General features: G+C 29.8%; 1 protein-coding gene across 1 annotated transcript in view; it reads left to right on the top strand.

Annotated features, from left to right (window-relative positions):
- Positions 1-9,073: 9,073 nt before the first annotated feature.
- The window catches only part of LOC107446643 (guanylate cyclase 32E-like), a 109,516-nt gene continuing 91,711 nt past the window's right edge, over positions 9,074-26,878 (top strand). Inside the window, exon 1 of the mRNA XM_071182488.1 lies at positions 9,074-9,238. The gene's annotated coding sequence lies outside the window, so the exon portion shown is untranslated. The remainder of the gene's footprint in view (positions 9,239-26,878) is intronic.

Here is a 26,878-nt window from a genome sequence, read left to right on the forward strand (position 1 = left end):
AGTGCAGTGCAGACATAATTTACGAGTGCAGTGCAGACATAATTTACGAGTGCAGTATTTCTTTTCCGATCAAATTTCAATTTTCTAAGTTACCTTTTACATTTTCTGAATGTGATAAATTTTCTGAGTATGAGTTTTATTTCGTATCCAATACCCAGTAAGTATCACTTCTTCATGGTTGCAATATGAATCCAACTTTTAAAGAAATTAATGATCTGAGTCAAGATGTTTCAAACACTTTTCCTTTTTATCACATGGTAATGCAACTTGGAATTTTACAACCTCAACCATACAATGTACATTAATAAAAAGTACCCTTACAAATGAATAAGGTATTTTCGAGGTTGTTTTGTGGTTTACAGATGTAAAAAAATACACCTGAGGTAGAAAATGAGGTTATGGTTTGCATAAAAATAACCTTATTAATAAACCTCAATTTCAACCTCATTTATATTCCACAAAATCAGCCTAATATATAATTCAGAAATTGCTTTAGTTTAGATCAGGTGGAATTATTCAAACCTCAAATATATTTATTTGTTCGAAGTGTGGAAAAATAATCCGTACACCTCAAAAACAACCTCCCTAAGCTGGTTGCTCTAAAGTAGATTTCCATCAACCTCAAAACAACTTCAAGTGTGAATAAAACAACTGAAGTTGTTTCTGTTGTTGTTCACTTTGATTCCTTAGGAGATTGATCTTTCAAGGTTGCTTTTTTTAAAAAATTAACTTAGAATAAACCTCAAATCTACCTACTTAAAACAACCTGGAAAATACCTTACATTTCTGTAAGGGTATTTCCAGGAAAAAATATCTCAAGAAAAAAAGTATGTCTTTGTAAAGTATATCTAAAGTTGTTTGTTTATAAACAGACTCCTATGAATGCTACACACAATAATATCAGTATATTATATTTGTTGAATGGTAATTTTTCTTGTTTTATTTTAAAATCTGTTCAAACCAAATTTTAAAAGTAATTCTGTAATTCTGAAGTAATCGACAAAATTGAAGAAAGTTTCTTAATTTTGAATGTATGTATAGAATAAATTCTACAACAAATTGAAGAAATTTTTGCGGTAGGGAACAGATAAGCCTTCCTATTTGAGGATGTTTTAATATAAATAATGGTTAATAATAGCAAATTTAATTTATAAATGCTATTATAAAAAGGGTATAAGTGAGTGAAGAGAAAACAGCGTGTTCCAAACGACAGTCTATCAGACGTATGTAATTTGAAATACTTGAAAATTCTTCGCAGTAATTTCATTTTTCCTCAATAGCAATTGCATCTTAAAATATAAATTTCTATAATAATAAATTCATTTTAGAAACGTATTATTGAAAACACTTCATCATAGAATATAAGATGAAACTTGTATATTTCATACATTGAGTAGAATTTCTAAAGGGCTATTTCTTGGAAGAGCAATTCTATTTCTCCCGAAAGTCATTGAATATTCTTGCTTATTTAGGAAGTTCTTATTCAAGTGCTTATTACAAAAAAAGTCGATTCAAAGGAAACGTGAGTTTTGCGAGACCAATAAGATATCAATGGGTTCTCATATTATTTATTCGTATCCCTTGTAAAGAAAGAACTTCACTGTTATGGCTGTTAGGCATAAAAAATTTTCACGCAAGAGTTATATATCTATTTCTGATGTAAATTGATCCACAGCCTAATATTTTCTAAGAATAGATTATATTCAGTCTAAGGTATTCTATACACTTTAGAAAAATTGGTTCGGCATTGGACCATAATACTTCCAATAACCACTACCCAGACTGAATTTGCTGCAACCATAATAATGTGTTTTATTGCATCATGTTTCCATTACAGCTAAATCAGTGTATCGGATAACCAAGTTAATGCACGATTAATTTGGGTGCTCCATATTAAAAATAAAAATTAGGTACCATATTACAGTTGCATCAAGTTAGTTCCTTTTTGCACCGTTTGATAGATTTTGAAATGTGTGTTTCACCATGGCATCGAACTAAGTTCCTACAACATAAGGAACTGTGTTTAATCAAGTACTGATAATCATAAATAAAGGAACAATTACGTAACAAAGAGATAATTGTCCCAAAAATATGTCCACGCAGTATGTCCACGGTGCTGCTGACCGACGGAGGGCTATTCTGTTCACAGATGTGTCGAGATTTAGTCTCAAAATCAACAGTAGGCGCTGATTAATTAAAAGAGAGCCTAGAACTCGATATCATCCCTCAAACATCAGCAAAATAAATGCTTACTGAGGTGGCAGAGTTTGTATTTCTTTGGGTGAGCCGTGACGACTCAGAGAAGAGAGCGTTCGCCTTGCAATTAGGTCAACCGGGTACGAATCCCAGCTATGACTGATCGATACGGCCAGCTCTATCACCGGTCTTGAATCAGATCAAGCCGACAGATTAAGAAGACATGCTATTGCTCTCAATCCTCCTCTCCAGACATTTGCAACTGCTTTGCATCAATAATAGCTTTCACTTCCAATGGAACAGGGTGACCGAAAGTTTCATACATCCTGTATTTTCTGTATTGCTGTTGAGGTGATTATACTTCACACTGAAGGTACTTTTTCTATTCCAAACTGATGCATTTAATTTATTCATTTTATTCATATGTTATACACTCTGTAACACCATGATTGTCTGATCGATTCTTTTAGAGTTATTCATAGTTATTTTATACATTATTATGTTCATTATAAAGTGTGTCAGTTGCATTAAATTCCATGCATAACTTTTTGGGTTATGGTCCTTTTTGTGATTTTTCCTTAATCTATGTTAACACGTATATTATCGTACTTCTTAAATTTTACGCGACGTTATATTTAAACTTGAAATCTTATTAGGGTCACAGAAAATTCGCGCCGTCATTCGTTCAGAATCTGATGATACTATGGCTCAACGTTGAACTCATTTTTATGCGATTGTTTGGTTCATCTCACTTCAAAGTTTCCAACAGTTTTGGATTGTTAAAATAGAGATTAAAAAATATAATCGAAAGAATTGTTGAAAGGCACGGAAATAATTATAAAATCTTTTGAAATAATATAAAGAGAACAAAGCAAAGGGTGGTAAAGAAATGTCTTAAAAGTTTGTCTCAGATGAGACACCGGTGTCCTTTTTATTTTCTTGTGACTCTCTAATTACAAGTAAAAATATATTTTGATACTGACAGAAAACATAATAACTAAAAAATCTGTTAGATTATCGGAATTATATTTGTACTGAAATATAAAATTAAAAAAAAAGTAGTTTGAAAAAAAAAAAGAATTTTTCATTCGTATTCAAACATTTATCAATAATTAATTTATTTGTAAATTAGAGAAATTTCAATGATGAATGACAGATCCTCTTAGATATAAATAACAGCAAATAATGGAAATTTGATTAATTATTTTTTCGAAGTGAGCCGTGTTTGTAAGATTTTAACTTTAAAACAAAAACAAAAAAGACTGGTGTTATATATTATCTTTCAAAACCATGAATTATTAATATAAAGTGCTAAATATCCAAGCGGTAATATAAAGTGCTAAATATAATATTTTTCACTTACTTTGACCTAAATTGACACAAAATAATGAAAAAAAGTATGAAAAATATGTTTTATTAAAAATTTCTTTTGTTAGAAAGGTAATATTTAATTTTCTTACCCTTAGAATTTTCTGTCAAACAAGACAGTCAATTAAAAGAAGACAGTTAATTATTAACACAGTTAAAGCATTTTTCATTTTTTCTAGTTAACTTATGATGGGTAAGTATGACTTTGTTTAGGTTTTTGAAGCACATACTTTATGAATTTGAAAAGATTTGAAGATGTTTGGTTTTCAGATAATATCCTAATTTACTTTGTTGAAAACTTTCTGCTTTGAGCTTTTAAGTAAAATTAAATTACAAGTAGATTTGATATCATAAATAAGTAGAAGTAATATTGAAATTAAGTAATAAGTAATAGCTTAAATGTATTACTTTTGAAAATAATCTGAAAATATCTATGATAATATTTTCGTTTTATAATACCAACTGTTTTTGTGTTGTGAGGAAAGGAGAGTAAAAGGCAATGCTAGTAACTTCACTAAAAAAATTGTAAGGAATATTTTGAGGCAAAAATTTCGATAAGGTATCAGTAGACTATTTTAGTAAATTATATCATTTTCGGAATTATATTCATGGAATATACATGTCTGCATCACGTATACTACTATATCATATTCATAGACTTCTAGCTCGTTACTCTATATCAGTGTTTCCCAAACTTATGATTTTTGTGTACCCTTTCTAAAGTTTTCGTAACGTTGCGTACCCTGATAAAAAAAACTATAAAAAATTTTCACTATAAAAAAACTTACACAAAAGTTAAAAATTACTACTGGCTTTTGACAATACTAATTATTAACTGTTAACTCAGCAAAAAATGGCCAGTAGAAAAATACTTAATTGTAAATTTTTATGGGGAGCTTTGGTTTTAAATAAAATTTTTTTGAAATGTTCTTCTGTTGTAAAATATTCGCATAAGAACGCGTACCCCCGCTAAACTGTTCCCGTACCTCTGGGGGTACGCGTACCACACTTCGGGAAACACTGCTCTATACGATACCGCTATCTTGCATCTTGACTTTAATGCTGAAAATTTTTACTACCACTTTTCATAATTCACATTTTTTTTAAAAGTATAATACTTTAAAAAAAAAGAAGAAATTTTGTGGAAAAAGATGCACTTATTTCGCTTTATTATGATTATTATTAAAAAAAGCGAGCTAAAATAAATGTAGAGAATAAATAAATGTAGAATAAAACTAAGCTTTAATTTAAAATATGAAGTTATATATTCTTAGATTATTAATACTAAAATATTTTTTTTTATTTTGTCTCCACTTATTTGTTTAAAATGAAAAAAAATATTTAACGGAATCGATATAAAAAAAAGTTTTTTTTTCGTAAACAAATCGTAAACAAATTTAAACAAATTTTAAAAGTATGAGCTTGAACTAAATTTTTAACTTAAATATTTTTAGTTTTAGAGTCAATAATTTAAAATATTTTGACGCAGAAATATCTGAAGGCAGAGAAATAAATTAAGTCAGACTTGGACTAGGGACAATATGTTTTAAGGAAGAAATTTATCAAATTTATTTTATAATTTTTTTTATACTTCCATCTCGGAGCCATACTGAGTAATTTAATTTTTAGAGTCAAAGTAATAAATTTTAAGTTAAAAAAAGATGCTCCATGAAACGAAAATAATATAAGAGAAAATATTGAATTTGATTAAGGAAATATTTTAGAACTATTTAGAAATTCCAAAATTAGTATTTCAAATATTGTGAGTCATTTTTATTCCATAAAGTATTATCCTTACAAGTATATAACATGCATAATTATGCAACATGCAAGTATATAACATGCATAATATTGTTTTAATTTTATGGAATAAATGATTTTTAAAATTTTTGAAAAATTTTTCAGCACTAGAAAGACGGATGGGAGACAATATTGCGTTTTTTATTGCATTTTAATTCGAAAAATAAAGCACTAAAAGTGTTAAGGATTTTTTTCTAAACATAATATGATGCAATTTAAGTGCATATTAAATCATTATGAGCCAACGTTAAAAAAAACGCATGAACAGAAATTTATGTCCAGAATGACAATAAAATCCAGAGTGGTCAGTAGGGGAGTGTGGGGTCAATTGTAAAATTTTTTTACTTAACTATTTTTAACTAACAAAAAATCCAATATATTATCAGTATTAATTGACAGACGAGTAAAGTACACTATCCTCTACTAAAAAAAAAAAATACCTTATTTTAAATGTTATTATAATAGTTATTAACAATTTCAGACAGTTGTGCACTTGTTACAATTGTCTCCACTTATGGGGTTAATTGTAACAGATCATAAATTCAATTAAAACATAGTTAATTATACATATTATCATAGTTGTGATATATTTTTAATTGATCAAAATAGTAGTGATATTTAAGGAGTAAAAATAATAATGAGCAGAGACCTAAAGGTTTAAGCTTTTAACTTTAAGGGGTTAAAAATTTTAATTATGCTGTGAAAGGTGACAAATAAAATAATGCACATGCAACATAATATAAATGATATAGGAAACTATTGGTGGTTCTTAAAGAGTTAAGTAATGGTTTGTAAACATAAGATTATTTATTTCAGCTGTTGGAATCGTCCCTTTACTTATTGTTACAATTGTCCCCAAGACGCCATTTCAGCTTCATTTGTTAAAAACAATGCTAGTTAATTAACAAAACTAATCCTTTTTTTGAAATGTTAATTAAGGTATTCACTTACATATTCGGTAAATTATTCTTATTTGCTTAAACAAAATTACTTTGTTTCAATATAATATTCTAATACCAAAAAAAGTACTTACGTAGCGTGAAAATATCTTTTGTGATGTAACTCTTTCAAAGGTACATAAAAATGGTTGCCAGCAGGGGTGTACATGTAGATTTATTAAATACACCTTGTGCGCCACCTAGGAACGAAATCTAGAACCCGACACTCGAAATTTTTGCTCTGTTACAATCGTACCCTGTTACAATTGACCCCACTCCCCCCTAGGTACTTTGGTAGGTATCTCACAGCCCCAGAAAGGTTTGGGTAAAAGAAACCCCTTAATAATTAAACGGTACCCCAGTTTCATTAAAAAAAAGAATATTTCAATATATATATAAATGAGTTTTATAAAGAAGAAAAATCCATCTGAAAAACGAATGTATAAGTATAACTGAAAAGCCAGTGTTCCGCTTAATCAAATATTTTCGCTAACTCAATTGAATAATATATCATAGAAAGTCGATGATCAAGTTTATAATGTGTTTTAGTTAAATTAATTATGGCTATATTTTAAGATTTGAATATTTAATTTATCTATACAAACAATCTAAGAAAGGCCACACTGGCTCCTTCAGTCCTACTAGGTATACAGCAATGCTTAGTATTTCCAGTATTAATGGGGAACTAACCATGTCTACTGTGACTGCGAAATAATATTTTAAAAGTTTGATTACAAGTGATTAAACTTTAACTAAGTTTTAGCTACAGCTTGGTGCTTGCAGATGTTGATATCCACTCACGATTATAAAGAGCGGCATGAGAAGTAAAATCCAGACTGCGTGCTTCTGATTAAGGATATTCATTGAAATTCTTAATTCATGAAAAAATAAAAAAGCAACAGCTTAAATACATTAAACTGCAATTTTGAACTACATACACTATCTTTCAGGAAAAAAAATATTTGGACTTTAAAATGGACTGAAACTTAAATATTTTAAATAGTTATTTAAATTTAAGAAAAATTCAGAAATACAGTTAGATATTTCCATGCAAACAAGTTCTTACAAACACTGAATAATTTAAATTTTTTGAACAATTTTGAAAATGCTGCGTTAGAGAAATTTTCTAATATTAAAAAAATAAATCAAATAATTTAATACATTTTCAATTTTTGCAAAACTGTGGTCATTAGTAAACAGAGAAAAAAAATCTGGAAAATTACAGTACTCTATGTTCATGATATTTCTTGCAAAAAAACCCTAATTCTAATAATTATTTAATCAGTAAAATCAAGGCGTTTAAATCATTTATTTGGTAATTTTCTCGTTTTTTATAGTAACGTTTTACCAGAAATTCTGCTTTTAAAAATTATGATTCTTACTTGCACACATTTAGTAGAAATAACGAAACAGAAAAGTAAATTTAACCTGGCAGATGGTTTTAATAACATGCTCTAAAGTATCATGATACAGTTATCAAATTTTATCACATATTTCAAGAACTTATTTTATTGTTAACTTTACCAAAGCGCGTCGAAAAAAATACAAAGCTTTCTGGTGTTCCAGTAGAATCAGAAACACGGTGAAGTTTACCATATTGTGGTAGTTTTGACCAAATTTCTTTTCAGTGTAATCTTTACCATTTTCGTCATTTAGCATAGAGGATGCTGCATAAAGAAGAATGAAACTTAGCCAAATAATCATCAATTATTATTAAAAATTTACGACAATTATAAAAGTGATTTATAAGCATTAGTTATACGCTGATAGGGTTATACCTTATTTGAACATCTTTAGGCGGATAGCGTGAGAGCAATTAGAATGTTTGCTAAATCACGTTAATAATTAATGTGTCCAGAACAGAACAATACGTATTTAGTAAGGTTTTTAACAGAACAGCATTTTCTGAAATTCTTCTGTCAAGGAAAGCTTAAAAGCCCCAATTTAAGTGCCTTACACTGGAAAGAAAGATGCAGAGATACCAACTGCTCCGGATTCGACAAAATATTCTGAAAAAGGATAGAGGATTACAAACTAAAATATGAACATTTTCGGTTAATTTTGCAACACTTTATAAAGCTCAACGCGGCTCAGCTGTAACAAAGAGGCCTATCACATAAACCTTTGAATTAATTAGAAGTAGCGGTGGGTAAAACCTTATAAATCGAATTTGCTAAACCAAGAATCGTACTTTAAAGACTACCACTCAAAAATATTTATCCGCTGTGCGGATCAAGTTGGCATCTCTGTATATATACCATCTTGCTGTTAAGAATTATCTAGGCTTAACGGACAAATAACTTAAATATTTTAAAATTTGCTAAACTGAAGGAAATTAACTATCAAAATAAATGATAAAGTGGTTTTACTAGGGGCTGTAGATTTGTACCATATTGTGTTTTAAAACGCTACAAATTTTTAACAGTAGTTGTGAACATAGCACTTGAAAAGAATCGGAAAAATGTAACTTTTTTGTTTGTAATTCTTAAACAAACTCCTTTTTTTTCAAGTTGAGAAATAATTTATTTGGAGAAAGATTCAAATAATACACAATTAATTAAATTGATATTGAAATCTTCCTTACAAGTTCAAAACCATGTCTAAATAAGCGCCCATTTACTTTAAATACTGTCTTGAAATTAAATCGTTGCGTTAAATCGCCCTTAAAACTGTATTTCCAAACTCTTTCGCCACTAACAATGGACGGCCGATGTCAAAAGCGCAGCCAATCAGATGGCGGGATAAGCGAAGATGTGGCGGTGTTTTAACTCGCAGATCATCACTCGTGAGTACCAGAGAACTTCTTCTCCTCTTCCCTGTAAGACATCCACCCTGGAAACTGGAGTTTTCCAGTTTTCCGAATTTTGATAGAAAGAACTTTTTTATGCGTTCTGAGTGCTGCCAGTTTTTTTAATTCATTAAAGATGGGATATCAGGTTAGTTTATTTTCAGCATTTAGTTTCAATTTAAAAAAAATTAAAATAAATGTAACTATTAGAAAACGATTTTCCCTGCCAATAAATAAAACGATTTTCTAGTGAATAATCGTTTTAAAATGTATTCTTATTTGAAAAAAATTCATTTGTTAAAATTTTAGATATAATCGTTTGATTGTTTATAACTGAGAAAGTTTTAATAAAATTAATATTTTAATTTCAATGTCAGTAAGAATTCTTGATTAAGTAATTAGCTTATATTTTGATTTAAACTCATAAGAAAATGTGATTATTTCAAATGATATTCGCTGCTATTAAACAAAATGATCTAAAAGGAAAAAAAAATATTTGTATGTGTTGTGACGATATTTTATGTAAAATATTACATCAAATTGATGAAATTCTTACATTAAAATTTCTAATGCAGTCGTTTGATTAACTATAACTGAAAAGTTCTTAATCAGATATATATCTTTAAATTCACTGTTAATAATAAATATAATTAAAAAATATGATTTTGCAATTATTTTGCAATTATTTCTTCATGGATTTCTTTGATTTTAAGTGTTTCATTGTTTTACGGAGATCCATCCTATTGGAGATCAGTTTATTTTAGTTTGACACATCTTAATTTTGCATTATATTTGTTCTTATTATATATCATAATCATTTTGGTTATTCTGTGTACAAAAGGAAATACTTTAATATAACGTATGTTAATCCGATAATAAGAAGTGTTTTTTTTTTTTTTTTCTTTTTAAATCAAGTTCTTAAAGCTATTTGGTTATTTTCGGCTTTGGAACTATCAATTAAATTTTTATTTTGAGTAATAGCTACAATCATTAGGACTTTTAAGAACAATAGTTATGATCATTAAATCAAGCTGCAACAGAAAGTTATTTTTTTTAAAAAACAAAGTGTTTTCATCTAAGTTTGTAACTATTTTCAATAAAGTATTTGAAGTTATGATCCTTAAATCTAGCTGCAACAGAAAGTTATTTTTCTTAAAACAAAGCGTTTTCATCTAAGTTTGTAATTATTTTCAATAAAGTAATTTAATTTTCTTTTATTAAAAATATAACCACTTAATCATAATTAATTAATGATAATATAATATATAATATAGTAAATTATATAATAATTAATTTCATTATACACTATACTTTTTTCTGAATATTTATGTTTAAGGAAATCAAATGCAAGTCGTGAATTATTATCATAGAAAACTATTTAAACACTAAAAGTGCTTTTATTGTTTTAGTTTTGTCGTTTACCAATGTGTACTTTATCAGTATAGTAATACTTAAAAACTGTGCAAATTTTATTTCATGAAACTTTGAAACAAAAGTTAAGCATGCAACTATTTAATTATTTTTATCGTTAGAATTTTCAATAAATTATTAATTTTGAATGCAATTAAAGTATGAATAGGATTTCATTACAATTTTAAAAAGAAGGATTATGAATAGATTAAATATTATTTTGTCAAAATAAAGTATGATTTAAAAAACAAAACAAAAATAAACATTGAAATTGTACTCCTGAAAAGTCCTTCAAATTCAGTAGCACTAAAACCAGATAAGTTATTTTCTTTGGCGTAAAATAAGCCGCCATAGAAATAAATATTTACTTAAGAAGTCTCATTAAAGAAGAAATAGCAAGGAAAATACTTAAATCCATTTGAAATGTCAGCATTATATGTCATTTGGATAGTTAAAAATATATATATTGTGTCAAATTAATGATGTTGTTTTTAAAACTCTGTCAATCTAAGACAACTGAATGACCCAGATAACATTTGTCAGCCACAATTTAAATTGCAGCTAACAGAGTGAGAATTTATTTGAAATATTATTTTTTGTCTCTAGCATTTAAATTTGCGTGTTAAAACTTATAATTTTTTAAATACCTCTAAAAGATAATTGTCCTTCTACCATTTCTCACATTTTCATTTTTATAGAAGAATAGAATGATATGACCATTAATAAACAAAGAAGATCCATGTATCTTCGACTGTCATCAGAGCGAAATTGCATTTAAAATGTTATTAAAATAAATGACGTAAATATTGATTTATCTATGTAAGCTTTATTTAACGGGATTTACCAATGACATCCCTTCTTAATTTTATTCTCTGTTACTACGTCTTTTATTTTAATTATTATTTAAAAATAAACATTTCAATACGTGTTGTTCCTTTATTGTATTACAAATTATTTCATATTTTGACCTTATTTTTCAACCTCTTTTTGATAAAAAATATTTAATAAACGTAACTCCTCAAAAATAAAAGTTAAATAAAATGTATCTACTTTTATAATAAATTATAGGCAAAACTGTGTTCTGTCCAGCGTATTAATTTAATTTCAATTGAAAGTTCTAAATCAATATTAAGAATGAATTATGGATACTATTTCAAAATGTAATAATCTTTTTGTCAAAAAATGTTTAACGAATTTTTATAACGTCAAAAAACGAAATCAGAATTCCATGTATAAGACTGTGAATGAAATGGTAATAGTTTACAAGCAAAAAAAGTATTTTGTTTCAAATTCATTCCCAAAGAATCGGGAATCAAAACGGTGGAATCTGTAATAAGCGATAAAAATTTTGAAGATCTTAAAATTAATAATTTTTAATTTTGATGAAATAATCTTTTAAGTTATGCATATTATAGGATTTTGAATTTTAACGAATAATTTTTGAAAAATAAAAATATTCTTGAAATAAATACGTGTAATATAAGCAACTATTATGATTGCAAAGGCGTCTGTATTAGACATTTACCGCAAATTTGTTAAACATTTAAAGCTATGCCAACTGTGTTTGAATTTTCTGATAATTCTTATGATTATTATTGTTTACCGTTCATAGAGCTGTGTCTGTAATTGTTACCGATTGTCTATTCATTCTGAAAAAAAATTTTTTTTTCAGAATATCTTCTTAATTTCATTAACTGACTTTTCTTGAGTATTTAAATTTAATTTTTAAGAACAGTTGAAAGAATTTTTCAACTTATTAATTAAAGAGAACGTGAACCGGCAATATATTTATGTCATAAATTTGTAAACAGTTATTTAGATTTATTTGGATAATTCTCATTCTTGCTAAACTAAACTTGTTAGCAACAGATGGCACCACTCGAGAATTTCAACATTGTTTTCAAGATAAATTTTTAAATTGAAAGAGTAAGATATAAGTTAGTGTAGTTTTATTAAATGTTGGATCATTTAATTTCTGCTTTATTTTTTAATTTTAATATAAAATTTCTTAAAATATTAGCCTGTTATTGCTACAATCCCTTTTCTTAAGGACGATCAAAAATCAATATTTACTTTTAGTAAATAATTTTTCGCTATGAATTTAACCTACATTATTTCTAAGTATAATTAATTTTAAATTATAAATTTTAAGAATTGCAGACTCAAATGTTTTTAAATAACTACTTTAATCAATTTTTTCATTTTCTTCAAATATTTCTTAATTTTAACTCACTCGCAGCAAATATTTTAGCTAATACAAGTACTGAAATACCGTTTTGCTTAATTGTTTTAAAGTTTTTTATTCTCACATAATTCTAGAACTTGCTAATTTGTGGCATTTTAAATTCAATACCTATTTTTTTCAACTTTTTTTAACGTATTTTTTATTAAACGTCTTTTAAACACTTCGCAGGTATTTAGCAATTTTATTACATTGCAGACCTTAAAATGCATGTTTTTATAAATCCAATTTTCGAAGTTGTTGTTCCGAAGTGTCCTATATTTTACGGAAACAAATGGCGTTTTTTTTGCGAAGAATACATATTATCTTTGCAGTTAGAAATTAACTTAAATGAACAATATTAGTTACAAATCTTTATTTTTTCCCTTGTTTGCAAGACCTACTAAGTGCTAACAAGGTTAGTAATTTTTATTCTAACAAGAGTGAAAGCAGTCTGCTCTTCCAAGAGGCTTTATAATTATAAAAGAAATCGGAATAAAATATTTCTACTTTGTGTTCAATTTAACAAATTAGAATTATCGATTCAATCATGCTTCTAGATTCTATAATCGAAGTATTTAAACATGAGTTAGAGGAGTACTATGAACAAAAATAAAAACTTAGAAGCCCTGAATACCTTTTGAACTAAAGGTTAGATTTTTCTATACTGGATACAATCTTCGTGGTTTGAGATTGATGTATCAACAGAAGATTTAATACTCAGTCGGTAGTTAAGTTTACGAAACCAGACGGAAAAATCACTTTCTCAGAATAAAAACAATTTTTTTTTTGAAAATATGATTTTTGACTCCTAAGATATTAATTGCAATCTGGATAATATAGTCTTAATGCTTTTTAAAACAACGTGCGAATATTTGAAAGAATGCAATATTTGGGTAATCAATATTTGGGTAATCAATAAAGTGTTTTCAAAAGTAGTTTTATTTGCGTAACAATTTTAAAGACACACAAATGACAAAAATAATAAGTCATATCATGAGATACTAGTCTTAGATCTACCTCCTACTAAGCTATTTAAACTATATATTCTAGGTTGCAGCTACCTTCAGGTTTTAAGGGTCAAAATTCCAGGTTCATCACAAAATATATGCTCGATCAGATTGTTCAGAATGTTATTGATGTACCTTCCAAGTAATATCTTGTCATGTTAGAACAGTTTAACGAGAACCTATACTCCCTCGTTCTCTTCGCAGACTAATCAAAGAGGTCATCTTCGCGCTCACAGGCTGCAGCCAGTTCCGCTTGACTTTGGTAATCTACTAAGAACGTTTCTCATGTTCAGCTAATTGTGGGACGTCTTTACCGCAAAAGTCTTATGTGTTGAAATCATATTTAAATGTAAAAGCGTTTAAAACTATAGTGGCCGACCCTTATAAAAATAATGAAATAACAGCTAATAATTTGAGAAAGGGTAAACTCATTGTACGGTAAACAAAAAAAATGTATCGCAGAAATTAGAATTTGAAGTGACGGTTTTAATCCCTTCAAGGTTAGAGTGAAAAACGGTGTAAATCCATTTTCTCAGCAAAACAGATTTAAACCTTAAAATTTACGTTAAAAAGGCTGGTAATTGACCAATCTTTTATTTTTACTGTGCTTAAAAATCCGATCGTTAAATATCTCGAATTTAAAATTGCGTTAAGTATTTTTTTTAAAAATTTGTACGCCTTGATATAGTGCAAATAATGTTTATGCGCAATGCGTTTAAATAATTCCAAAATGAATCAAAGACTATTTTAAGTCTGCAAGTTAAGCGTAGAAAAAAAATTACGAGTTAAAATTTAAAAAAAGCGATCATTATGTATTGATTATTTCTTTAATTTCATGATATATATTAGTAGTTTTGAAATTCAAATATGGTTAGAATAAGGTGTAAAAGCTCCCATTAGTAAGTCGTAATCACTTTGAAAGTCAACTATATATATTTTATTTTATGATCGTCGTTGCATAGCTGACCTAATTTTGGTTTCACGAACTACTAATGCTTAACTCATTACCGTGGCAATTTTGAACCCAATTCAGAAGACGAGGAAATTCCTGGATTAAGTAGTAATAGACGAAATTTGGCTTCGGGGAAGGCTTTTATGATGGAACTAACACGTAATTGAGTTGCATGGAGAGGAAAATCACGAAAACCTCCCTTGGTTTGCCTGACGGCATAGGGACTCTAGCTCATAATTCGTCTACCACTGAGGATATTTTACATCAGCAGTGTGGTCGATGCGAGTTCGTATCGACCAGAAGACAAAAGAACTCCTGGATCAAGTATTAGAGGAAGTATGCAGTAGTGGAGGACTTTTTGATGTAACTAGCAAGTATGAGTGTTTTATGGAGAGGAAAAACACGAAAACCTCCTATGTTTAGCCCAATTTCAAAGGGATTTTGACCCATAATCCGTCTACCACTGAGGATATTTTACGTTAGCACTGTGAGAGGTGCGAGTCGGGTGCAAAATTCGTATCGATCAACCATCGCTGGGATTCAAATCTGGGTGACATCATTTGTAGGCGAGTGCGCTATCCTCTGAGTCACATCTATATATATATTTTGAAAATACTTTGAAATCTGAAAATGGTTGAAAACTAGGAAAACAATATTCTTAACAAGATTATTCTGAAAACCAATGATTATTTTGAATTTTTTATGAATATTTTGAAAACCAACAGTATACCGTAGCTACTTTCAGATCTGAAACTAGATGAAAGCAAGCCTAAAAAACAGAAAAAACCCCTATTATATTATGGTAGTTTGGAAAGTCAACGAAACAACGTATCTACACTCTATAACAAAAAAAAACCGATGCACCAAGAAGGAGTTCTCCGATTGAAACGAAAATTGGTGGATAGGAAGACAATGTACAGAACAGTAAATAATTAAAATTTCAGAACAATTGAATAATTTATTGCAGAGTTACAGTAACAAGTTCAATAATGTGTTGGCCCCCCTCTAGCCTGGATACAAGCTGCCACACGACGTGGCATAGACCAATAAAGCTTCCGGATGGTCTCTTGCGGTACTTCCTGCCAAATTCGATCCAATTGTCCGACGATGTCATCAGCATTCCGTGGCAGATGCAATCGCCTTCCCATCATATCCCAGACATGTTCAATGGGAGAGAGATCTGGTGATCTGGCAGGCTAAGGAAGAGTTTGAAACGCTTGCAGACAGTTCATAGCAACACGTGCCGTATGTGGTCTGGCATTCTGTTGCTGAAAAACCAGCCCAGGGCTCTGCAAAAGGAACTGTAGCAAAACAGGTCTTAGGATGCCGTCGACGTACCACTGTGCAGTAAGTGTACCTCTAATGACGACCAAAGGGGTCCGTCTGTCAAAGACCATAATGCCTTGTTGAGGGCCGGTGTGGCGTGCAATAGTGAAGGCAGGATCCCCCCTCTGCCCTGTGCGTCTCCAAACACGTCTTCGATGATCGTCAGGACACAGTTAGAAGCGGGATTCGTCGCTAAAGACTATACGTCCCCAGTCGACATCGTTCCAGCCTGATCGAGCATTGCACCACTGTAATCTGGCACCAAAAAGCAATCGGATGATTGCTTCTTGGTGCGTCGATTTTTTTTTTATAGAGTGTATTTTGAAATTTAAAAATCGCTAAATAATTGGGTGCTAAAAATGTAAAAATTCCGGAAACAAGTAATGATTATTTTGATGTTCTACGATGCATTGTAATTCATTTTTTATCAAAATATATAGCTGTAAATAGGGGTAAAAAAAAAAGAACAAATCACTTTCCTTTTGAAAAACAACAATGTATCTTAATTATTTGTAAATTATAAAATTGGCGTAAAAATAGAAGAGCCTATCATTATATAATAATTATTTTGTGTGTCAATGTTATAACGCAATTATTTTAAAGTTTGAAAATGGATAAAGATATTCATAAAAAAGGAGAGAAACCTTTCACCTGTGGTTGTAAAAACCTAACTGATGATTTTATTCGTAACTGATGGGGGTAAAAAAAACCTATCATTATGTAATAACCGCTTTTCTTAAAAATTTTATTTAAAAACCGTCGTTAAGGAGCCAATCCAAGTTCTGGGTTTAAGACTACTAATGTTCAACTCCATAGCCTTGTAATTTTGAACCCAATTCAGAACTCCTGGATCAAGTAATAGGAGAAATTTGCCTTCGTGGTGGACTTTTGATAGAATTAACCCCAATTTGCGTTAGATGGAGGGAAGACCACGGGAACCTCCCATGGTTAGCCAAACGGCAAGGTGCCTCTAACCCTTAATCCGTCTACCACTGAGGATATTTTACGTCTGCACTGTGGTTAGTGCAAGTCGGAAGCGAAATTCGGATCGACCAACCATCGCTGGGATTCGAACCCGGTTTACCTCATTGGAAGGCAAACGCTTCATCTCCTGAGCCATCATGGTTCTAATAATCATTTTGAAGGTAAACATGTATCTTATTTATTTCATAATTAGAAAACAGACGTGAAAAAGAGAAAAACTTTTATAATGATTGTTTTGAATGCCAACGATCTATTGCAACTACTTTGAAATCTTAAAATGGATAAAAATGGATGTGAAAAGGAAAAAAAATACTATCACTGTGCTAGATTTATGGTTTGCAACTAATAGGGGTAAAAAAAAGCAATTATTTAATAATTTTGAAAGTAAACGATGTATCTTATATATTTTATTACTAAAAATCATACTGAGAAAAGAAGAAAAAAATCCTTTATAATGATTGTTTTGAATGCCAACGATCTATTGCAACTACTTTGAAATCTTAAAATGGATAAAAATGGATGTGAAAAGGAAAAAAAATACTATCACTGTGCTAGATTTATGGTTTGCAACTAATAGGGGTAAAAAAAAGCAATTATTTAATAATTTTGAAAGTAAACGATGTATCTTATATATTTTATTACTAAAAATCATACTGAGAAAAGAAGAAAAAAATCCTTTATAATAATTATTTTGAATGCCAACGATCTATTGCAACTACTTTGAAATCTAAAAATGGATAAAAATGGATGCGAAAAAGGAAAAAAATCCTATCACAGTGCTAGCGTTATGGTTCGTAACTAATGGGGGTAAAAAAAAACAATTATGTAATAATTTTGAAAGTATACGATGTATCTTATTTATTTTAAGACTAGAAATCATACGTAAAAAAGAAGAAAAAAAATCCTTTATAAGGATTATTCTGAATGCCAACGATCTATCGCAACTACCTTGAAAGCTATAAATGGATAAAAATAGGTGTAAAAAAGAAAGGATAAAAACTATCACTATGGTATGGTTTGAAAATCAATAACATGTCGTAACTTTTTTCCAAGAGAACATTCCATCACTCAGAGACTTTCCAGGAGGAGAATTCCCAACCATCTTCTTTGAGATAGAAATTCCCGACTGTTGATCAGTTACTCCAAGGAATTATTTTCGTTTTTATGCTCAATCTATCACTTTACACACCAATTATTCCTGGGGGAGTCCCGGATGGACATTACACATATAGCTTATTCCTGGAAAGATTTCCTATTTTCGGGAAAAAACATTTTTAGATAAACCTTTTTTATCCTTACAGCATCAACTTATTTTTTTACTAACAGTGAGTGATTTTGTCAGGTTGTATCCACGTCAAGTTATATCTTAGTGTTAGGATATCATGAACAAGAAACAAATATTAAATTGTAAGAGACTTAATTTTGAAAGAGTTTATTTATTATTTCCGTTTTTTACTTCAAATTAGTTTTTCAATTATTTGTTGCACGAGAAGTAATATTTTATAGTAATTTAATTATTCTTCAAGTATATATTGATAAATTGTTCTAATATATAGAACTAAGTTCAATGGGAAACAACTCCTAAAAAAATTGGCAGAAAAGACGGCTTGTCCAGAAAAGATAACGAGAATTCTGGTAATTTACACCAAAAATTGTGGTATTTAAATTATTCATTTAATAATTTTTCCGTTAAGTATGGTAATTGTTTATCGAGAATTTCGTTATTCAAAATTATCCTTACCACACATGAGAAAAAATATATGCCATGCTTAGAAGAATCACGTTTTATTATCACAAAAATGTTCTTTGGAACTATCATTCATTTTACCGTTTGTTTTTAACATTTTGATGGCTATGCATCTTACTAAATAGAATTGTAATGTACCCTGTCTGTATACCATTCTAAGGTTTAATGTCCTAATACATTTCTAAATTATAACACAGGGAAATGGGCCTAAAAAATGTTTTGGCGTGTTTTAAAGATACTCAACTCAGAGTAATCTGAGTAGTTTGTTTTAATCATGTTTTGCGGGGATAGGTGGATCAATTCATGTATTCGTACGCGTATATGAGTTTTTTTAAAAAAAAAAATTTTTTTAAATTTTTTTTTAGAAAATACTAAGAATTGCTTAAGAACTCTTTTCAATTTTAAAAGCAAGTAGCACATGTTTGAGAAAGACATCACGAAAAGAAATCATGTGATGTAGCGAAATTTGATCCTATACACTCACACATTTACGCTTTAGAATTTTTGGAGGAACAGGGAAACTGCACGGTGGGGAAGGCACCAGTACACTAATGTAAGAGTTGTAGTTCATTTACGTCGCTCTATAGCTCCACAATGGCCTATTGGCTATGGTCTGGGAAACATCCCTGAGAATGATCCAAAGACGTGCCATCACAATTGTGATCCTCTGCATAGGGGATGGCACTCCCGCTTCGGTAGCCCAACGACCTGCATGCGAATTTGAGCACTTTACGGTAGAACAGTTACGCCGCACATCATCGGTCTCTTAGCACAGTGATCCCCAACCCCCGGTCAGCGAACCGGAACCGGTCCGTGGATCAAATGGTACCGGGTCGCACATTTCATTGATACTAAATTTAAACTCCTAGGTTTATACTCCAAATTAAAAATATCTGTGTTCCATTAAAATTTAATTTATTTAAAAAAGGGGCCCCCGAAGGTAGTGACATAAATTTTTTAATATTTGTAATGTATCATTGTCTCCGATTACCCCCAGATTGAACCGTCTCATTGCAAAGATACAAGCTCAGGGTTTTCATTGATTTAACTTTCAGGTAAGTTAAAATGTTAAATCACTTTATATTTATTTTTTGGTTTAACTATATTTTATTTCGAAGGCATGTTTAAATACAATTAAATTAAACTTAATAAATCAAAATAAATCAAAATATTATAAAATATAAACAATCAAAGTCCGTCCCCCCAGCTGGCAGCGGTAAAATTATCAAACGTTGACAGGTCCGCGGTGATAAAAAGGTTGGGGAACATTGTCTTAGCAGACTGGTCCAAGTGGTCACTTACAAGCACACTGACCGCAGCTAGTGATGTTTGACTTCGGTGATCTGCTCAGAACCGTGTCTTAACGATCAGTCCACTGTGGGACACTAATGTAAGAAGATAGGTAGGTAGGTATTTCATTTGCGTCTCACTAGAACTGCTTAGTGAGCTATTGGCGACTGCCTTGAAAGTATCCCCGAGGATGATCGAACTAATGTAAATAAATCAAGCAAACATGAAACATTATTGGTACCTCCACGGATAAAAGGGTTGTTTTCTCGCCGAACTTTCTGAAGCGTAGAGGTAGCGGGCTTCTTTTTTGAACTGTTGTTTTATCAATAATGTGTTGTTTTTTCCTCCACTTGGACCTGGACTACTTGGACCTCCAAACCTGGAGCATTCATTCGTAACTAAAATAATTGAATTATTTTTATCTTTAACAGTAAAACTTTAGAAATTAAATGAAGGAAAAAAGACGTGTATAAACTCATATCTTTTTCTGAAAAAAAAATGAAAAACTAATTCGAATAAATTTATGCATTTAATAGAATGGTGTCTTTAAAATAAAATGATGAGAATTTTTGTAAGAAAATAACATTTTATAGTTTTCCAAATAAATGTTCTGGAGTTGACATAAGATTCAATTGATATCTTGATTTTGAAAATATAAATAAGCAAATGTTTCATGGAATTGATAAAAAAGAAATAAACTGTATAAATTTTAACGAAAGAACCAGGATAAAACGCATGAAACAAAACTGATATTTATATATTCTGAAAAAGAATATATGTTACTTGTTTTTCTTAATCTCTTTTATAAATAAGTTTTTTCTTTGATTCATTGAGTCAAAGCGAATTACAGAAGATGATAATATTTATGAAGCAAAAAATATTCTTCTCCGTATATTTACAAAACTATGAGTTTAGATTTAAAATAGAAAAATAAGGACGAGTATGGATTTGAATTCTATTCAATATTATTTTAATACAAAAGAGTTGCTTTCAAATATTGCTTTTGGAAGTAAAATATCTTAAGGTTTTCAGAAATATTTTAGCAATAAAAGGATTTGTCATCACGCATTATTATTGTCATATAGTTAAAGTTATTTTAAGAACAAAATTTTAGATTCTTAGTACTGTTAAAGAAAAGTATTAAATTTTATAATATTTAGTTAAATTTTTGAAACTAAGCATTAAATGATTTAAAAAATTAGTTTTTACAAAACAATTATTTACTTGCAACTTTTGGTTAAATATTTCACGTTATAAATTATTAAAAATGAATTACAGTTCGAGTAATTTTAGTATCCTCATTTGTCTTAAACGTCACGATATTTATTAAAAATATTAAACACGAATTTATATTTAAATATTATAAGTAAATTTTGCTACTTTCTAATCATGAAAAATTCTTAAGAATATTAAGCTGTATGAATTATTTTCTCTCAATATTATAAAATCGTTAATGGCCGCTGTTTCGAGAGTTCAACTTAACGTTACATTTCGTTTTGGTGCACAAAAACTGTAAAATTCAGAAATTTGAAATTATGAAAGTGTATAGAAAGTAGTGCAAGCAGTACGATAGAAACAAAATTGATCCTATGATTATTTTCCTTATCATCCTATGATTAGTTCGGGAATTGACTGTTAAGCTTGTAGAAAAAAATATCATGCGGGCTGCTTTACAATCCGCAAGACTGCAAGTGTAGTTAAATTACGAAGGTGTATAGAAAAATGTAATAATGTAATTATGAAATAATACAATTATGTTTTATTGTAATTAGTATGTAATTTGATTCGATGGAATAATGTAATTATGTAATTTTAATATTAGTTTGGAAATCATCAACTGTTACACTTGCAGTGAAAAACCATATTGGCTGATTTACTATCTTCTGAAATGCAACTATAGATTTAAAATTTGAAATGTTGAAAAGAGCATTTTCAACTATAACTAAACGTTTCGATATTCTAGAATTTCAGTTTGTTAGAAAGAAATGTTATTTAGCCATTTTTGCCAAAAAATATATCTCACGAGCAATTTTCATTTAATAAGATCGTGCTTGTTTTGATATCAAAAGTAACAAGTAAAAATTTTTTATCAAAATTAAAAATAAGCAAATGTGATTAGATGTTGCAAGATATAAGTCATAAAATTTACATCGAAATTTCTTAAAAACATAGAAATCTCATGAGAGATAAAAACCGTTTACAATTTGAACTCATATTCAAAATAAGGTTCATCGTTATTGATTGTTACCAAATAAAATTATTTCCTGTTTATTACTTTTTACACTATCTTGCATTGTCTTTTTTTAACCTTAAATAATATTTCAAAAGTACAATTGCGGTTCATTTTGTTGTGATTAACGTATTTACAAAGTGTTCTTACACAAAATTGCAATAATTTCATATTTTAAGAGCAAAATGGTCTTTTTTTTGAAAAAAAGCCGACTTTCGAAGAAAAAAAACAAAGACGAAGAAACTAGCACAGGAATTGGAAGATGAGCAGAGAGAAGAGCCTTCTAGTACGGTAAAAAGAAAATGAAACGTTAATGATGCAGTTCACCGTTAAATATGCAATTAATGTTTATATTGTAAAGCATGTAGAATTAAAATAGTAAATATTTTCAGACAAAAATATTACAATAACTATTATCTAGAGTCGTGGTGGCTCAGAAGATAAAACACTCCCAATGAGTCGACCCGAATTCGAATTCTAACGATGGATTTTCGATACGAATTCTGCACCCGGCTCACACTGACCACAACGCTGACGTAAAATATCCTCAGTAGCAAACGGATCATGCGTTAGAGACACCTTACCGTCAGGTGACCGTGGGAAGTTTTCGCGGTTCTCTTCTTCCTATAACGCAAATGAGTGTTAGTTCAATCAAAAAATCCTTCACGAAGGGAAATTTCTTCCAATACAGAATCCAGGAGATTCTTTGTCTTATGGGTTGACTTTACAATTAAAAGATTATGGAGTTGAGTATTTGAAGTCAAAATTCAAAATTGGGTCGGCTGTTCAAAGACAATTCTAAAATAAAAAATATTTAAGTATTTATGGCTCTAACAAAGATATTACTGTTTTTTTAAAGTTGGATATTGTTTTTTCTCTTCTTATAAGAGTTTATCTTTTTTTGCTTCTTCTTATAAAAGTTTATCTTTTTTTTTCTTCTTACAAAAGTCTCTCTTTTCTTTTTCTTCTTATAAAAGTTTATCTTTTTTTCTCAAAAAGTTAAACTTTCACATTGATTGCTCTTGTACTAAGCTATAGAAATAAAAAAAATAAAAAAATCTATCGACGATATTGTTTTAAATTATAAATTCAATTTCTAACGAGAGAAAATTCCAACAAACTTTCAAATTGCGCTTTAAAATCAAAAATTCCATTGAACTATCTAATCCTATCCGGTGTTCCCATTTCAATCAATCACGTTACAAGTCAAGAGATTTACAGCTGATCTAAAATATAACCGTTATTTCGCAAAAAAAAGAACAAGAAAAATAAATGGCAAATGTAATCCTTCTTGTAACAATTTATTTATAGCTTCTTTGATAAATGCCTGACCACTTATTATGGGATAAAGAATTTCCGTTGAGTCGTCCAGTGGCTGAAGTCAAGGAGGGTGAACATTGATTTATTCTCTACTCATTTATTATCAGCAAAGATGAATCTTTAATACTTTCGATTTCTTGGGCGTCAGCTGTTTTACTTTTGCACTGATATCGAAGAAAGAAAACTTCCGATTATTTGACACTTGATTATCCGATACTCTCTTTTATCCAACACCCAACTTGTAGTTAATTGTATATGAAGAAAATTTTTATTATTTTTAATAATAAACATTTATTTTGTTGCATCATCAATTATCTTTTTTCGCTTTGACAATTTCGTGGGTAACAATGCATTCTTACTTTTAAAATTTCAACAATTTTTAACTAATTAGAATAATATTCGTTCTCTGTGCTGGATGAAATCGTGAGGTTCGAATGTTTTCTGTTCACTACAAGTAGATTTATTTTCAAATTGTCGTCAATCAACATCTCGTTAAATAACATGTAACATGTTAAAACTCGTTAAATAACGTGTATTCTAACTGAAATTCTATTCTAGATAATAATAAATTTAATAATAAAATAAGCCATTTTCTGATTGGAAGAAAGAGAATTAAGTGAGATATTGCTATCGAAAGAAATTTCAATCAATTTTGGAATATATGAGAATGTTTTTTGTTTCGAATGTTCTTTATACCTGAAGAAAATTTCAGAAGAAAATTTAAAATGTTTTTACTAACCAATATTTATCTTTTTGTATCATCATTTTTCTTTTATCACTTATTATACCAATTTTATGTGTCACGATATATTCTAATTTTAACTTATTCAATCATTTTTCCTTACTAAATATAACACTTAAATCTCTATTGGTTCTCTGTGCTGAATGACATCATGGGTTTTAATTATTTACTGACCACTATAAGCAAATTTATTGTCAAATTATCGTCAATCAAATTTTGACCACTTTTTGACTTGTTAAAGAACACATAATCTAACTGGATCTCTATGCTAGATAAAAACATAAGTTTCAATCATGTTTTGAGAGGCAAAAGAGAATTTATCAATAAATCAATCGATTTCCGATCAATGATTGCCCCGCAGTGAACTGATCGTAAAGACACGGTTCCCAGTAGAACACTGAAGTCAAGCATCACTGAGTGCTGTCAGTAACCGGGTGGGTGACCACTTTGATCAGCCTGCGTAGGGACAGAGGGTGCGCGGTATCGGTCCTCGTTAAACTGTTCGATCATTAAATGCTCAACTTCGCTTGAAGGTCCGCGGTCTACCAAAGCAGGGAAGCCATCCCCGCTGCAGAGGATCAAAATTGCGATGGCATGTCTTCGGATCATCCTCAGGGATGTTTCCCAGAACGTAGCCAATAGCCCATTGTCCAGCTCTAGGGTGACGTAAAAAAAGTACCTACCTACCAATCAATGATCGGCCATGTTTCAACTAGTTTGATTACTTAAATCTCAATTAGAGCTCTGTGCCCGTTTTCAATACGTGTCAGTCTGCAAATAGAACTTATCTTCAGTTAAAATTGCAAGCATTTTTCGATTAGCTTGTGTGATCAAATTACAACGTTGCTAATTCAAACATTAGCAACGTTGTAATTAGCATCGTATGAATTATGTTTGATTTAGTAGGAAAAAAAAAAGAAAATAGAATAAAGAAATTGAGAAATAGTGTGAATGAAATAGTGAACTAGACTAATAGTTATTAAGACATTTTTCGACTAATAGCATTTAAATATTTATTTGTTTTCTGCTCTGGATAACTTCATGAGTTTCAATTGTTTTCTGATGACTGTAAACAGATTTATTGTCAACTTATCTTCAATCAAAATTTGAGAACTTTTCGTCTCTTTCAAAAGCACATATTTTAACTGGATCTCTATGCTAGATAAAAATATAGGTTACAGAGCGGCAAAAAGAGAATTTATCGAGACATTACTATCGAAAGAAGTTCATCGATAAATCAATAAATTTTCAAATGTATCTGAATGTTCTTCGTTTCGAAGGTTCTTTGTATCTGAAGAAATTTCTGAAGAAAAATAATAATATTCTTCTCTCATTAGCATTTATCTTTTTGTATCATCTATTTTATTTCATAGCTCATTTTGAAAATTTTTTGTGTCATGACGGATTTTTATTTTTAAAATTTTAACCATTTTTTTACTAATTAGAACATTTAAATGTCTCTTAGTTCTCTGTACAGGATGACATCATGAGACTTAATTATTTTTTGATTGCGACAAGCTAATTTATTGTCAAATTATCGTCAATCAAAAGTTATCACTTTTTAACTCATTAATGTATATATATTCCAACTGGATGTCTATATTTGATAAAAGTTTCAATCGTTTTCTGAGAAGCAACGAGAGAATTTGTCAAAATATTGCTACTATCAAAAGGAATTTATCGATAAGTCATTCAATATTTGTTTTATCTACCATATCCCAACTAGTTTGATTGCTCAAATCACATTTGAACTCTATGCCTGTTAACAATGCAAGTTTTAATCTGCAAATAAAATTGATTTACAGTCCAAATTGCAACTTATTTTTCGACCCAGCTAGAGTGCTCAAATTAAAACGTCGCTAATTCAAATATTCTCATGAATTATACTTGATATATTGCAAGAATGGAATGAAGGAATTAAGAAAGAGTATAAATAAAGTAGTTGATCGGCAAATTAATAAAATAGGGTAATGAGCTAGTAAATCGGCAGTTAAATGAATTGGATTATAATGAAATCAGAGAATCCTCAAATTAGTGAAAGCGCAAATAGATGTGTTTTTGCATGAAGGGTTAGTGAATAAACGGTACTGAAAAAATGCATATGCCTATAATTTGTCAACTATTATTTTCCCTCGTTTGATTTTAGCCCGTTTCTTCTTTCAAACTGTACCATAGTATAGTATAATACACTAGCTGCTGTCAGTAAGAGGGCGGGTGACAACTTTGATTAGCCTCGTAGGGACCGAGGGTGCGCGGTATCGGTCCTCGTTAAACTGTTCTACCGTAAAGTGCTAGACTTTGCACTGGTCGTCGAGCTTCCAAAGCAGGGGAGCAAGCCCTTTTGTAAAGGATCAAAATTGTGATGGCATGTCTTCGGATCCTCCTCAGGGATGTTTCCCGGACCATCGCCAATAGCCCATTATGGACCTCTAGTTGTTGTTGTTAATTTACGTCGCACTAGAGCTGCACAATGGGCTATTGGCGACGGTCTGGGAAACATCCCGGAGGATGATCCGAAGACATGCCATCACAATTTTGATCCTCTGCGGAGGGGAT

Source organism: Parasteatoda tepidariorum, chromosome 6 (assembly GCF_043381705.1).
Source record: "Parasteatoda tepidariorum isolate YZ-2023 chromosome 6, CAS_Ptep_4.0, whole genome shotgun sequence".
Lineage (NCBI taxonomy): Eukaryota > Metazoa > Arthropoda > Arachnida > Araneae > Theridiidae > Parasteatoda > Parasteatoda tepidariorum.